Source organism: Trichechus manatus, unplaced genomic scaffold, assembly GCF_000243295.1.
Source record: "Trichechus manatus latirostris isolate Lorelei unplaced genomic scaffold, TriManLat1.0 scaffold00008, whole genome shotgun sequence".
Classification (NCBI taxonomy): Eukaryota; Metazoa; Chordata; class Mammalia; order Sirenia; family Trichechidae; genus Trichechus; species Trichechus manatus.
Window position 1 is genome coordinate 30,034,860 of NW_004443944.1, and position 16,218 is coordinate 30,051,077.

General features: G+C 41.2%; 1 protein-coding gene across 5 annotated transcripts in view; it reads right to left on the bottom strand.

Annotated features, from left to right (window-relative positions):
- Window positions 1-16,218, bottom strand: part of RALY (RALY heterogeneous nuclear ribonucleoprotein) — a 128,335-nt gene that overhangs the window by 65,941 nt on the left and 46,176 nt on the right. For 3 of the 5 annotated variants that reach the window (XM_023725259.1, XM_023725262.1, XM_023725255.1), the window contains exon 3: window positions 15,705-15,807. The exons of the other annotated variants lie outside the window; for them this stretch is intronic. The gene's annotated coding sequence lies outside the window, so the exon portion shown is untranslated. The remainder of the gene's footprint in view (window positions 1-15,704; window positions 15,808-16,218) is intronic. 5 annotated transcript variants of the gene reach the window in all.

Sequence of the window (16,218 nt, forward strand, 5' to 3'; positions counted from 1 at the left end):
TTTCACATGTATGTGAGGCAACTGATAATACCTTGGCTTGGGTCAGGCACACCTTAGTCCTCAAAGTGACATCTTTGCTTTTGAACACTTTAAAGAAGTCTTTTGCAATGGATTTGTCCAATGCAATGCATTATTTGATTTCTCGACTGCTGTTTCCGTGGGCATTGATTGTGGATCCAAGTAACATGAAATCCTTGACAACTTTGATCTTTTCTCCATTTATCATGATGTTGCTTATTGGTGCAGTTGTAAGGATTTTTGTTCTCTTTACGTTGAGGTGTAATTCATACTGAAGGCTATAGTCTTTCATCTTCAGCAGTAAGTGTTTCAAGTTCTTTTTGCTTTCAGCAAGCAAAGTTGTGTCACTTGCATATTGCAGGTTGTGAATGAGTCTTCCTCCAGTCCTGATGCCACATTCTTCTTTATATAGTCTAGCTTTTCGGATTATTTGCTCAGCATACAGGTTGAGTAAATACGGTGAAAGGACACAACCCTGATGCACACCCGTCCTGATTTTAAACCATGCTGTATCCCCTTGTTCTGTTCAAACACTGCTTCTTGGTCTATGTACAGGTTCCACATGAGAACAATTAAGTGTTCTGGAATTCCCACTCTTCACAATGTTATTCATAATTTGTTATGATCCACACAGTCAAGTGCCTCTGCAGAATCAATAAAACACAGGTAAACATATTTTCCTGGCATTCTTTGCTTTCAAGAGCAAGTTCCAGGGTCTCTTCTGACATTGATTTTGGTCTTTTCTCTCTTTTTAATGAACTTATTCTTCAGATGGTCTCTAAATTCAGGTGGGATATACTCAAGGTTGTACTTTGGCTCTTGTGGACTTATTTTAATTTTCTTCAGCTTCAACTTGAACTTGCATATTTCAGACTGCAGAAGTTGGTAAAAATCTTTAATTTTTTCATCTTTGGCATTAGTTGTTGGTATGTAAGTTTGAGTAATAGTCATATTAACTGGTCTTCCTTGTAAGCGTATGGATATTATCCTATCATTGACAGTGAAGTACTTCAGGATATCTTTTTTTTTTTTTTTAATTGTACTTTAGGTGAAAGTTTACAGAACAAATAGTTTCTCGTTACAGTCAGTACGCAGGATTGTTTTATGACATTGGTTAACAAACCCACAACATGTCAACACTCTCCCTTCTCAACTTTGGAGGACCTTTTTTCTTTTTTGGTGAAAATATATATAGCCAAAGATACACCATTTCAAAAATTTCTACACGTACAATTCAGTGACATCGATTACATTCTTCCAGTTGTGCTGCTATTCTTACTGCAGGATATATCTTGAAATTTCTTTTTGACGATGAATAAAATGTGACACCACTCCTCTTCAATTTGTCATTCCCAGCATAGTAGACCATATGATTGTACGATTCAAAATGGCCAATACCAATCCATTTCAGCTCACTAATATCTAGGATATCGATCTTTATGAGTTCCATTTCATTTTTGACAACTTTCCTAGATTCATACTTTGTACATTCCACGTTCTGTTAACAGATGTTTGCAGCTGTTTCTTCTCATTTTGAGTCGTGCCACATCAGCAAATGAAGGTCCAAAAGCTTTACACTATATACATCATTAAGGCTAGAAATCCAAAAATCAAGATTTAGGTGGTGGGCAAGACTGGTTTCTTATGGAAGGCTCTCAGTCTGTTCCATACCTCTTTCCTAGCTTCCAGTGGTTGCCAGCAATCCTTGGTGTTCCTTGGCTTATAGATGCACCATTCTAATCTCTGCCTCCATCATCACATGGCATTCTCCCTTGTATGTCTCTTTTCCTTATCTTATAAGGATGCCAGTCATATTGGATTTAGGGCCCTCTCCTACTCATCTTAACTAACTACATCTGCAAAACCGACAAATAAGGTCACATTCTGAGGTTCCAGAAGGACATGAATTTTGAAGGGACGCTATTCAACAGAAGTACACCGTCTCTGCTGCAGACTTAAGCAGAACTCAAGCTGAGATTTCTCCTTTGCTCCCTCTTGACTCTGATGCCTTTGTACCAGAGACCAACATGCATTTGAAGGCACGGATCTAGCAGGGACGTCAGCAATTATAGATCAACTTTCTATCTCACTCACTCTTTTAAAGCAGAAAAAACTGAGGCCCAAAGGTATTAAACGCCATTCTCAAGGCTAAGTTAGTAATAGAACAGGTTTAAGAGTCTGGGTAGCCATACTCTTCTTCTACTACCATCTGACACTGAATATATGGTATCAGGATTTATTTTAATCACTAGTGGTTGAACACCAATCCAGGCCAGGTATTTTTTTTCATCCCTTTTCTGTATAAAATAGGTATAATTATTCTCATTTTGCAGATGAGGAAACTGTGGCTCAGAAAGGTTAAGAACTCATTCAAGTCACACAGGAAATAAATTTCAGAGCAAAGATTCAAACCTTGGTAACTCTTTCTCCAACATCATATGGCCTAAGGTTTTTAGGAACATATACAATGGTGGAAAAGATGCAGTTGCATAACAGTGGGAAGATGCAACTTCCCAAAGACCAATTATACCATAGGTATCTTTCGTCTCTTGCCCCTGTACACTTAGTACAAAAACTCTCAATAGATTTATGCTAATTGGGGAAATGGCTGGGGGAATGAGGGTAGGGGAATAGAGTGGTGACTCATAATACAAAATGACAGGTAATTCAAAAGAAGCAAATTCTGTTGTGTTTGTGTTGACAGGGTCTTTTATAGAATAGTTTTTGGTTTTTTTTTTTCCCCTCTGCATCTGCTCCATTAGATCATAAGTCCCCTAAAGAACCTCTTATTTTATCTAGGGTCCCTACATCACGGTTGCTGATGTACCTTGGTTTCCTGATTTTTTGTTTCCCAGTTCGGATTTTTTATCTCTTGGCTTTACTTCTTAGGCTCTTACTCTTAAAGCCAACATTCCTAGAACTGCACTCTAGCTAATCTGATTTATAGGACCTGTCAGTCCCACTCCTGTCCGACTGATCTCTTGATCTGGCCTGCTGTTCCAATGGGACAAAAAGATCCTCTCTAGTTTTAATGAAAATTGGGGAGGGAAGCAGGGGACACAGGCCCCAACAGGGCCCAGAAGCCCTGTTGCATACTACTCCTTCCCCCCAGGTGAGTTGGACTCATTGCTGTGCTGTGGCAGCCAACCCTCAAGAAAGCCAGCTGTTTCTGGAACCAAAGTAATAACATGTGACCAAAATTCCTAGGTCGGGAGTGAACAGGCAGTTGCTTCTTACAAGAGCTGCTCTGGCAGCCTCCCTCAGATTCCCTCTACAGAATTCTCTAGGGGCCATCTGATGACTGTACTGGCAGACAATGAACCTCCTGCCTTACTATGCTACAAAGTCTACTTTGGTCAGACATTCATTCCCAAACCTTGAAGGAAGATGATACACTCCTACTGCTCCTAGACCTTCTCAGACTCTGCCCTAGGTCCCTATCACCGTAATTTAAAAATCAAAACTAAACAAACCAACAGTTGCATTGAGTCAATTCCAATTCATGGTGACCCCATGTGTGTCAGAGCAGAACTGTGCTCCATAGGATTTTCAATGGCTGATTTTCAGAAGTAGATCACTAAGCTTTTCTTTCAAGGTGCTTCTGAGTGGACTCAAACCTCCAACCTTTCCCTTAGCAGCCAAGCACATTAACTGTTTGCACCACCCAGGGACTCCTCACCATAATTACTATCACTAATAGTCCCTCAGATTTAAACAGTAGCTAGCAGTTTTACACAGCACTTATTTGAAAGATGCCTTACACAATAGGCTGGGTAGAAACTCTTATTCCTTGTTTATAGATGAGGAAACTAAAGCTACAAAAAAGTGCCCAGCAAGCCTAGGTCTTGCTCAGAACTCTTCCCATCCGCATATGCTACCTGTGGGAATCTGCACTTAAGCCTTATTTCTTTAATGGAATATTTCTGCTTAGAATCTCAGTCATTAACAGGTAATATGTGTTCAGCAATATCCCCAAAGCCATCCTGAAGCCTCTGAAGTCCATGAGGTGGGCAGCTCTGTATCAGGCAATCCTCCTCAGAAGCCATGTGCCACCTAACTTGCCGCTGCACCCCTCCACCCCTCACCATCTCCATCCCATTCCAAGCTCAGATGTGCCCCAATGCCTGCCCAGTGCTGACTTGGAGCAGGCAGGATCCAGGTTGCCCAGCACGATGAGTTTAGCCCTAAGCCCCTCCCTGTTGATATACATATGCTGCAGATCACTGGTCTCCCCTATTGTTTCTGAGTCAGGCCCTCTCTGAGGCTCCAGATACTTCTCCAGAGGATACTGCATCAGGGAGGAGCAAACTGACAACCTACAGATCTAGTTAAGACTGAAGAAGAGTCTGGTTTGGGCTGCACAGTGTCTTAAAAATCAATAACCTAAGTCTTAAGAAACTAGAAAATGAAGAGCAAACTAAACACCCAAAGCAAGCAGAAGAAAGGAAATAATAAGACTAGAGCAGAAATCAATGAAACAGAAAAACAATGAAGCCAAAAGCTGGTTCTCTGAAAAGATCAACAAAATTGACAAATCTTTAGCTAGACTGACCAAGAAAAAAAGAAAGAAGAAACAAATTACCAAAATCAGGAATGAAAGAAGGGATATCACTACTGAGTTACTAGAAGTTAAAAGGATTATAAAGGAATACTGTGAACAACTTTAAGCCAACTATTAGACAACTTAGACAAATGGCCATACATACATCTATAGCCAATTTTCAATAAGGGTGCCAAATCCAGTAAATGGGATTCTTTTTTTCAAGAATAGTTTGCTTAACAAATAGTAATAGGACAACTGAATTTTCACATGCAAAAGAATGAAACTGGACCCATACCTCAAACCATATACAAAGATTAACTCAAAATGGATCAATGGTGTAAGCAAAACTCTCAGAAGGAAACATAGGGGTAAAATCTTCAGGACATTCTTCTAGGCAATGGATTCTTAGATACGACACCAAAAGCACAAGAAACAAGAAATTAACTGGACTTCATCAAAATTAAAAATTTTTGTGCATCAAGAGACCTCATCAAGAAAGTGAAAAGACAACCTACAGACAAAGACAACCTATAGAATGGGAGAAAACATGTGATACGGGTTTAATATCCAGAATACATAAGAACTCATACAACCCAGCAACAAAAAGACAAATAACCCAATTAAAAAATGGCAAAGAACTTGAACAGACATTTTTTTCCAAAGAAGATATACAAAAGGCCAACATGCACATGAAAAGATGCTCAACATCATTAGTTGTTAGGGAAACGCAAATCAAAACCTCAGTAACATAACACTTTGTATCAATTAGGATGGCTAGTCTTATTAAAAAAAAACAAAACAAAACAGAAAAGTGTTGGTAAGGGTGTAGAGAAATGGGAACACTCATACATTGTTGGTGGGAATGTAAAATCCAGCAGTCACTGTAGAGAACAGTTAGGCAGTTACTCAGAAAGTTAAATATAGAGCTACCATATGACCCAGCAACTCCACACCTAGGTATATATCCAAAAGAATTGAAAGCAGTGACTCAGACAGACACACATACACCAATGTTCATTGCAGCATTATTCATAATAGCCAAAAGGTGGAAACAACCCAAGTGTCCATCAACAGATGAATGAATAAACAAAATGTGGTATGTACATACCACATGAATATTATTCAGCTATAAAGAGAAATGAAGTTCTGATACACTGTACTACGTAGATGAGCCTTGAAAACACATTAAGTGAAATAAGCCAGACACAAAAGGACAAATATTGTAGGAACTCACTTGTTATGGATTGAACTGTGCCCCCCAAAAATGTGTGTCAACCTGGCTAGGCCATGATTCCCAGTACTGTGTAACTGCTCATCATTTTGTCATCTGATGTTATTTTCCTATGTGTTGTAAATCCTACCTCTACGATGTTAACGAGGCAGGATTAGAGGCAGCTGTATTAATGAGGCAGGACTCAATCTACTGGATTAAATTGTATCTTGAGTAAATCTCTTTTAAGATATAAACAGAGAAGCTAGCAGAGAGACGAGGGACATCATACCACCAAGAAACAAGAGCCAGGAGAACAGCGTGTCCTTTGGACCCAGGGTCCCTGCGCTGAGAAGCTCCTAGACAGGGGAAGATTGATGACAAGGACCTTCTCCCCAGAGCCGACGGAGAAAGTCTTCCCCTGGAGCTGGCACCCAGAATTCGGACTTCTAGCCTCCTAGACTAAAAGAATACATTTATGTTTGTTAAAGCCATCCACCTGTAGTATTTGTGTTATAGCAGCACTAGATAACTGAGACACCACGTATATGAAATTGCTAGAACAGGTAAATCCATCGAATTTTTTTTAATGCATTCATGAGTTTATTTCTGAATACTCAATTGTATTCCACTGGTCTGTATGTCCATCCTAATACCAATACCAGACTTTTTTGATTACTGTAGCTTTATAGTATGTTTTGAAATTGGGAAGTGTGAGTCCTCCTACTACCCCCAACCCAGGACTGCTCTGGCTATTCAGAGCCCTTGCAATTACATATGAATTTGAGGTTCAGCTTTTCCATTTCTGCAGAAAAGGCTGTTGGAATTTTGATAAGGATTGTGCTGAATCTGTAGATTGCTTTAGGTAGTACTAACATATTAACAACATTAAGTCTTCCAATCCATGAACACAAAATGTCTTTCCATTTATTTAGATCTTCTTTAATTTCTTTCAACAATGTTTTAATAGTTTTCAGTGTGCAAGTCCTTCACCTCCTTGGTTAAGTTTACTCTTACGTATTTTATTCTTTTAGATGCTCTTGTAAATAGAATTGTTTTCTTGATTTCCTTTTCAAACTGTTCATTGCTGGTGTATTGAAACAACATATTTCTGTATTGATCTGTACACTTTGCTGACTTATCTGTTAAGCTCTAAATAGTAGCTTTCTTGTGGATTCTTTGGGATTTGTATATACAGAAATCAGTGGTAGAATTCACACCTTCCATGTGGGAGACCCAGGTGCAATTCTTGGCCAATGCACCTCGTACACAAGTCACCACCTTTCTGTCAGTGGAAGCTTGTGCGTTGCTATAATCCTCAACAGGTTTCAGCAGAATTTACAGACTAATGCAGACTAGATGAAAGACCTGGCAATCTACTTCCAAAAACCCGCCAATAAGAATCCTATGGCACACAACATTATGATCCACAATTGATCATGGAGATGGTACAGGACTGCGCAGCATTTTGCTCCCTTATGCATGGGGTCACCATGAGTCTGGGACCAACTTGAGGGCAGCTAACAACATTCAGCGTATACAAAGAAATCTAATAAAATAAACAACCCAATCACAAAATGGGCAAAAGATCTGAATAGACATTTCACCAAAAAAGATATGTAAATGTAATAAGCACATGAAAAGATGGTTAATGTCACAAATGCAAATTAAGTCACAATGAGATACAACTTCATACCCACTAGAATGGCTCAATGGCACCTAAAAACAACAGCAGAATAACTATTATCAGAAAGACAGACTATGTTTAAGAGGATATGGACAGACTAGAACCCTCTGCTGGCGGAAATGGAAAATGGTATAGCCACTTTGGAAAACAGTTTGGCAGTTTCTTAAAAAGTTAAACATAGAGCTACCATGTGACCCATACTCCTAGGTATCTACCCAAGAGGAAATATTTATAACAGCATTATTAACAACAGCCAGAAAGTGTAAACAATCCAAATGTCCATCAACTGGCAGATAAACAACATCCAGTATATTTATACAATGAAATTAAAGGAAAAAAAAGAAGAAAAACCAAACCATTGCCACTGAGTCAATTCCAACTCAGCAACCCTATAGGACAAAGTAAAACTGCCCCATAGGATTTCCAAGGGGTGGCTAGTGGATTCGAACTGCCGACCTTTTGGTTAGCAGCCAAGCTCTTAACTACTGTGTCACCAGGGCTCCATACAATGGAATAGTATTCAACAATAAACAAACTACTGATACATGCTACAGCATGGATGAACCTCAAAACATTATGCTAAATGAATGAAGCCAGATGCAAAAGATACATATTGTATAAATCCATTTCTAAATCCAGAAGAGGAAAATCTACTGAGACAGAAAGTAGATTAGTGGTTGCCTAGGGCTAGGAGTGGGAATGGGGACTGACTACAAATGGCCATGAGGAATCTCTCTGAGGTTATGGCAATGCTCTAAAATTAGAGTGTGGTAATGGTTACACAATTCTGTAAATTCACTAAAACTCACTGGACTATATACTTAAAATGAACAAATTTTATGGTATATAAATGATAACTATAAAGCTGTTCTAAAAAAATTCTGGATTTCGAGCTTCTCCTGAATAACCGGAAGAACCTGGCCACCTTGGCACGTGGCATATAGCTCCAATCCCTAGAGGCCAAGCAGTAGTTGTTTACTTTAGACAAGACACGTGCTTCTCCAGTTTCCACCCACCCATGAACCCTGAAGGCATCTGAATTTATAATCCTAGTGTACTGGAGAATATATAAGCTCTGGAGTCACCTGGCCCTGGGTGGGACTCTCTGGTCTCATATTTATTACCTGTGAGGTCTTAGATAAGTCATTTAAAGCCTCAGTCTTTTCATTCAGAAAAGAGACAGTAATACTGACCTTACGCATTTGGATTTTTATGATTAAAGGAATTTGAACAGTGCCTAACATTTAAGTATTCTATGAATATTCTCTTCTCTCTTATCATATTTTCTATTTTGTTCCCCAAACCTGTCTACTTTCCTAGTTGCCCTAGAGGCCTGCCTTTATTCCTTGCTTTCGAAGTCTAGCTCAAATCCAGCCTTGAGGCTGGCAGCCCTTTCGTCACTAGAGTTGCTTGGGGCCCTCTGCCTCTGTAGTCTGTACTACCACTCCATCTTGGAGCCCTAACTGGTGACTATTTTGCCAGACTGAGACATTTTCTCACTCCACCCTTTGATGCTATGCTTGTCACAGAGACTAATGTGCTGTAGTCTGCACCTCCATCTAAGTCTCCTTCCTTGGCGTATGGCCAGCTCCCAATACTGGCCATAAGCCCTCACAGCCCTATCAGGTCAGGGCCCCAAACCTATTCCTCTTGTAGTCTTCCCCATCTCAGGCCAAAAAGCCTGGAGCCATCTTTGACTCTCATATCCCACACTGGATCCATAGCAAATCCTGTGTGTTCTGCCTTAAAAATCTACCCAGAATCTGCTTCTCAACACCACTTCCACCACCACCACAGTCTAAGGGACCATACTCTCTCACCTGGATTCCTGCAATAGCTTCTTTCTTTACTGGCCTCTCTACTTCTACCCTTGTCTCCCTTCAGGCTACACAGCAGCCAGAGGGATTTTCTTTAAAAAAGAGATGTCAGATTATATCACTCCTCTGCTCAAAATTTTCCAATGGCTACCTATCTCACTCAGAATAAAACCCTACATGATCCAGGTCCCTATCTACCCCTACGACTTTATGTCCATACTCCACTCTCCCCCTTACAACCTTCAACTCTAGCCACACTGGCCTCCTCATGGTTCCTAAAACACAACAAACACACTCCTGTTTCAGGGCCTCTGAACTTGCTGAAGCCTATGCCTGGAATGATACTCAAGATATACACAGTTCACTATTTCAGTTCCCGCATACTTCTGCACAGATTTTCTCAGGTAGGCCTTCCCTATACCCTTACCCTCCTTTATTTTTCTTCATGTTTATTCATTTATCTGTTTCCCTCCACTAGAGAGTAAAGTGCAAGAGAACAAACTGTTTTATTCACTGCTGTATCTCAAATACCTAAAACTGTGCTTGGCACGTGGTAGACAATAAACACTCACTCAATAAATACTCACTGAAAGAAATGACTGGATGCCCTGCAGGATCCCAAGTCTCCCAAGTTCTACTTTACCTCCCCATCCCCAACCCCTTCCTGTTTTTGGCCTTCATTCCAACTCTCAGAAGTCCCCTCTTTGCTCATTCTTCTAACTGAACCAGGTGATGAAACTACTGAAAAAGCTACTGGGGTCATATACACAAAGATAATAATAGTGTATTGAACTCACCAGTTGACAGTACTGCCCCACTTCTGAATATATCCAGAAGAGGCCACCAAAGTTAGTAAAGGGCCAAGAAGCCAGAATATAAGACCAGATGAAGGTACCAGGAATGCTTAGGGTAAAAAAGAGAGGACATGGGGAAGATTTTAACTATAGTCTTCAAACACTTGAAAAGCCATCACAGGGGAAGGATGATTAATTATATACAAGTCCTGAAGGCAGGACTAGGTCCAGTGGGAAAAAGTTCCAGAGAGGCAAAGTCTGGATCAATGTAAGAAAGATATACATATATTTTCTTAAAACAGTCAGATCTATACCAAGGATGGAATGGCTGCTGGTTACCTGGCCTGGCACCTTTTCTAGCTCTCCTTTAATTTATCATCTCCCTCCCCTACTCCAAAATTTCCCTCAGGCCTTGCTTGTATTGTCCATAAAGGAATGAAAGGAAATTGCTCTTTCCTAAAACGATTACTGGGCTGGGAGCTGAAGAGAATGCCCGAGCTGTAGTTTATCTGGACCTCAGCAAAGTCTGTTACTCTACTCTTGGCTAGATGAAGAACCTGGGTTTGAATGTGACTAACAGGCTATTGCCAACCTAAAGGAGGAACTACAGTGGTAACTCAGAGCCTTAGGCTCAGTCCTTTTCTGTTCAACATTTAAGTAAGAGGGTCTGTAGGAGTACAACGAGGCAGTGTTGCTGGTCAAACTAGTAGACAGCCTGAAACCAGGAGACTGGTCACTCTGCAGAGTAAGGGAGAACAATGGCCCAAGTCTATGAAGGAATAAATGCAACATCCTGTACTTGAATCTAAACATTTCACCTAAACATTGTACAAACACCAGATGGGGGTGTGTGAGGAGAGAATGGGCCAAACAAGTATAAAAGGGAAATTTAGCATTTTAATTGGCTCAGTATAGTCCAAGGCAGCTGGAGGATACAGCTCCCAAGAGTTAATACAATCTGAGGTGACATTAATAGAGGAGAAAAGTCCAGAATGAAGGAGAAAGCCATGTCTTATTCTGAACTGGTCATTAATTCAATCAAGAAATCTTTAACAAGGGTCTACTATATGCCCGGCACTGTTACAGATGTTAAGCATGGAATAGTGAGGAAAAAAAAAACAAGGCCTTATCTTGATGGATCTTACATTTTTCATGGGGAGCCAGATGATAAAACAGTAACAACAGTAAATATCAATACCTTCTACTGAGAAAAATAAGTTAAGGTGATAAAGAGAGCTAAGAGAGCAGAGCTATTTTGAATAAGGTGGTCAGGGAAAGCCTGAGGAGAAAGCACTTGAGTTGAGCCAGGAACAGGGCCAGATTAAGGCATGTGTGGGGCCTAAACATTGATAATCTGTAGTGCCCCCTCCTCTGCTTACTTACACATTAAAATGAGAAATTAAAACTTCTCGTGCTAAGTATTAATATTTTCAGTATTTTTTTTAACGTTTGCTATGTGAGTATTATATTATTACCCAGGTTAGTATTATATTAAATGTATGCTAGATTGTGTCTGCGTGTATGCCAAACATATTTTAAAGTTAAAGTTATAAATATTATTGTTTACACACCTTAGGACATAACTCTGTATGTAAATGCTATACAGTTAAAAAGTAACTTGACTGAATTCATTGCAGTGGTCCACTTATCTGTGTTCCCTCGCTTATGCATGTCATCTGGGACTGGAGTTCCTATTGGTTGTTTACCAGAACTCCCTAGTGTTTGTATCATGGCAAAGAGCATTGCTGGCTCTCCTGGCTGGAGTTCCTGGATCAGAAGACATGGATGAACAAGACAGTTCTCTCACAATGGATCAGAGACCTGTTATCTATTATAATCCATCTTCACCCAATAATTGCTCATGTTGGACCCAGCTGCATATTGAGTGAATGCAGGCAAGAGTTAGACTCAACAGCCCACCCCTACTTCTTGTTTATTAGAAAGAAATAGTATACTTCCAAGAGACAAGCCAAGATAAGGAGTTTCAATGGCGAGATAAGGAGTTTCAATTACAAGGGAGGCGACTGTAGGAGACAGATGTCAAGAAGGTGTGTAGGGGCCTCATAGCTTAGAAAACCTTGCAGGTGGGCACCCTGGTAACCCTGCATAAACTTTACTTCCAGCCAGCACATTCGCACACTCTGAACCTGGTATCAGTTTCATTTAGTGACCTGCCAGTTCCCTTCTACTGCAGTGCTCACTTTTCCTTGTGTCCTGTCTGCTTGGCATTTATGGGTTTTTGCTTTGGACAACTGGTGCCCCTGTTTTGTTGATGCCCTAAGCACGTGCTTACCTTGCTTACTGGGTAATGCGTTCCTGGCTAGGGAAGAAATGAGACCTAGCCATTCAAAGATCTGAGGGCAGGAGTGAAACAGGGAGCCCCAAATGCAAAGAAGGGAACCAGCCTGGCACACTCCAAACACTCAGAGAAAAGCCAGTGTCACTGAAGCGGTGTGAAAGAGAAAGAAACTGATAGGAATGGCAGGCACCTGGAGCACTGGAGTCCTTTGTAGGCCTCACACTTTGAGTCATATTTACCAACAAGATAGGGATGAGCCAGAAGACCAGGAATGACTGACAGAACTGAGTCTATTTGGCCTAAAGAAGATTTCAAGGGACATGATGGCTATTTCCAAATTCATGAAAGGGTTTACATCTTTAAGAAAACAAAAAACTGATATTTAGTCTAGGTGAGTGACTCTAGAGATTACAGTGTACATCTTAAGGAGGTAGATTTTAAGCACAGCATACAGGAGGAAGAGGAACCAACTTAGGAAGAAATGGGCCAAGAGAAAAATATAAAATGCTCAAAGGCAAGCCTCTTATACAAATCCCCAGAAAGGTCCGACACAATTAGGAGAAACTGTCTCCAAAAAGAAAAATTTACATAGTAAAATGAATAAAAAAGAGGGAAACCACGGGCCCAAGAGGCTGAGAAGGACCAGGGTTTTAGGTCAGGAGGAAAGATTCAGAGTAGGATAGTAGAAAAAACTTGGTTCTCTGGGGCCAGACTCTCCTGGGTTCTAAGCCTGGCTCTTCCACTCACTGTGTGTGTGTCCTACTCTAAGTTGCCAGAATTTATAAAATCAGAATATCACCACCTACTTCCCAAGTTGCTATGAAAATGAAAAAATGTAGAGCATTCAGTCAGTACAGTGCCTGACAATATAGCAGAAATCAAATAACAGTTCCCTGGGTAACTAATGTAACACTTTCTAATACCTCTGGCCTTCAAGAGGACCTAGAACTACCTTGAAAATTACCTATCCCCACCTTATTCAAGTGCATATGTTTATAGGGCTGTTGCCCCTAAATTAAATGGCTTCCAGACTGTTGTTTTAACTTCCTATCATTCTTCTTTCACTTCTATTACTGTCAGCTTTCAGCACTCACCTCTAGATGCTGTTAGTACGGCAGCTCCTCTCCCTGTTTTTATATGCTGCTTTTAATCTTATGGGGGTTTAGAAACCAGACTGCTGAGCTTGTTACAACACCACATAAAAATATGAATAAATTAGTGCTGTGCAAGGACTTAAGGATGATGATGGTTTGCTTCCCTCATGTTTTTCAATTGGGCTCTGGAAAAATGAGGATGCCAGATAAATAAGTTATTACTATATAGAGTCGCCAGGGGTGCAAAAAGTTAATGCACTTAGCTGCTAACCAAAAGGCTGGAGGTTCATGTCCACCTTGGAAGAAAGGCCTGGCAATCTACTTCTGAAAATCAGCCACTGAAAACTCTGTGGAGCACAGTTCTACTGTGACACACATGGGGTTGCCATGAGTCAGAACTAACTCCACGGCAACTGGTTTTACATGGATACATACATATTATATGCCTTTTTACATGAAATCATTCATATTTTAAAATAGTCAAAAGTGGAACTTCTTCACAGGGTAGTCATAAGAACAATGATAAGATCCAAGCTTGGCACCCAGGCCACAGCAGAGCCAGGAGCTGTAGAATGTTAGATACACAAGACAAAAGGCGGTGGCAGAAATAGCCTGGAGATTTGAAATGGGAGGGAAGGTTGGAGCTGCCCAGTCTAGAGTTGAAGAGCACTAGGTGGGGACAGACCCCTCTACGTACCCTCAGGCAGGCAGAGAGAATAGCATGCCCATGATGCACTGCTACAGTGTGAAGAGAGTGGCTTACCATAAGTGTCTTCTCAAAATGAGCAGCTGGGCCGGGGGTGTGTGGGCAGTATGGAGAACCCAGGGCCATAACAGGCATAGCCTTCCTCTTCTGAGATGATGGTAGGGAAAACAGCCACATCTCAGTGGTACTAATCAGGGAGTACAGACATACGCTGGGGACAGGCTCTTGAAGACTGCTTTAATATCTATGCTGGCAGTGGCCTTGAAGCCACAGTGTGTAAGTGCATTTAAACCTGCACTTTGCAGCCCACATGCTACAAATCTGGGCTGTCGAAACTGCCTGGCTTTGTCATCTGTGCCCTGGATCCTCACCCTTGTGAAAAGATTGAGGTGAGGGTACAAAAGAGGACCCACAGACGAGGAGGAGAAGGGTATGGGAAAAGATTTACAGTGCAAATTTCTATGAGACCCTCACCCCTTTAACCTTGGGAGTGGCAAAGGTGTGGTGGCAAATATGTCAGGGACTAAGATGCTAGGGATTCTTATAGCATTTCCTTCTCACTTTTCCTCATTTCCATCATGCTGCTTTATAATTTGCAGAGCTTTCCAAGCTGCATTTCTCATTTCATTCTCTACAACATCCCTGCATGGTTGGTGCACACACAATAGGCATATGTGGAGGAGGAACTCCCATTTTACAAACAGGGAAATGGAGATTGGCCAAGGGCACATACTGAAACATAAGATAAAAAACCCAGGTTCCCCAACTCCAACCCAGTTCTCTCCAGGTCCCTATCTTGTGCTTGCCAAGTGTTTTTAGGATCCCATGCATTACAAGTCTTTTCTTCTCCTTCCAATGTTGTGTTTAGCCTGGGCCTCTGCCTACTTGAAGGTTCTTCTTCCTATCTTTCAGCCTTTTAGCCCCCTTACTAGAAATGCCATTTCTCAAGAAGGAGCCCCAACTGCTGCCTACTCTCCTGGGCCCCTCAAATAACTGGATCATCTTCACCATCTTGAATCCCTAAGGAGGTCTATCTTCTTAGACTTTTTAAGAAAACAGCAGCTCAAGGAAGCCTGATAAGTTAGGAAGAACAATGGTATTTTCAGTCAGACTGGCCTGTGTTCTAATATTAGTTTTGTAGATTCCCAGGAGTGAACCCTGGGCAAATTATCTCACCTTCCTGAGCCTCAATTTCTTCACCTGTAAAATGACTAGATTAAATGAGATCCATAACACAATAGGTTCTTAATGTGTTGATTTCCCTCCCCTTCACCATCTGCTGTCTTCCCTCTAAGCTTCCCAACTTCCCCTACTCTAGCACTGCATCCTCACCACCTCTCATGATCACATTCTGCAGGCTGATAAAACTATAGGATTTCCTGAAGCTGACTATGGGCTTGGTAGGTCACAGTAGAGACTGAAGTTAGACGTCACATTGAGAGAGCTTGTACAAGGATGACTTTAGCTATCAGGTCCCAGGATACCCCCCAGCAGAAAGCAGCTGGTAGAAACAAAAAAGAAATGAGCTTGCTTTACCTTATTCAGGGAAAATGATCTCAGGACTTCCCATGGCAGCTCCAGGAAAGCTATCACAAGCCTCCTCCCAGTCCAGGAGGCTGCTTATGCCAACATCCAATTTCTTAGACATGCAATAGGAGAGTAACGACTTGTCAGTTATTTGTATGAGGGTAAGGGAACAAGAAAGGAGCCCTGGTGGTGCAACAGTTAAGTGCTTGGCTGCTAACCAAAAAGATGGTGGTTTGAACCCACCCAGCTGCTCCGTAAGAGAAAGATCTGACAATCTGCTCCCATAAAGACTACAGCTTAGAAAACCCTACAGGAGCAGTTCTACTCTGTCACATGGGGTCGCTGTGAGTCGAAATCAACTTGTTGGCACCTAAAAACAACAACAATAAGGGAACAAGGCAAAAATAATCCCCAAACTAGTGTCCCTAAGGAGCTCCGGTCGCACAGTGGTTAAAAGCTCAGCTGCTAACCAAAAGGTCAGCAGTTCGAATCCACCAGGGGCTCCTTGGAAACCTTATGGGGC